This window comes from Triticum aestivum, chromosome 3B (assembly GCF_018294505.1).
Source record: "Triticum aestivum cultivar Chinese Spring chromosome 3B, IWGSC CS RefSeq v2.1, whole genome shotgun sequence".
NCBI lineage: Eukaryota > Viridiplantae > Streptophyta > Magnoliopsida > Poales > Poaceae > Triticum > Triticum aestivum.
In genome coordinates, this window is record NC_057801.1 from 31,685,059 (window position 1) to 31,685,281 (window position 223).

The window sequence follows — 223 nt, forward strand, 5'->3', positions numbered from 1 at the left end:
GAACACGCACGACTCTCATTTGTATGCACATGATACACATCACTTCACTGTTGGTTTGTCTATTTGGTCGTTCAAACTGTATGTGCATGCCCAGAATTAAATCTGGTTGGATGTTCAATCCACATCATTTTTTGCGTCAGTTTCCTTCTACATCTTCTTAAGTTTGCGTAGTTCATTTAATGTGCATGCCCAGAATTAAATCTGGTTGGATGTTCAATCCACA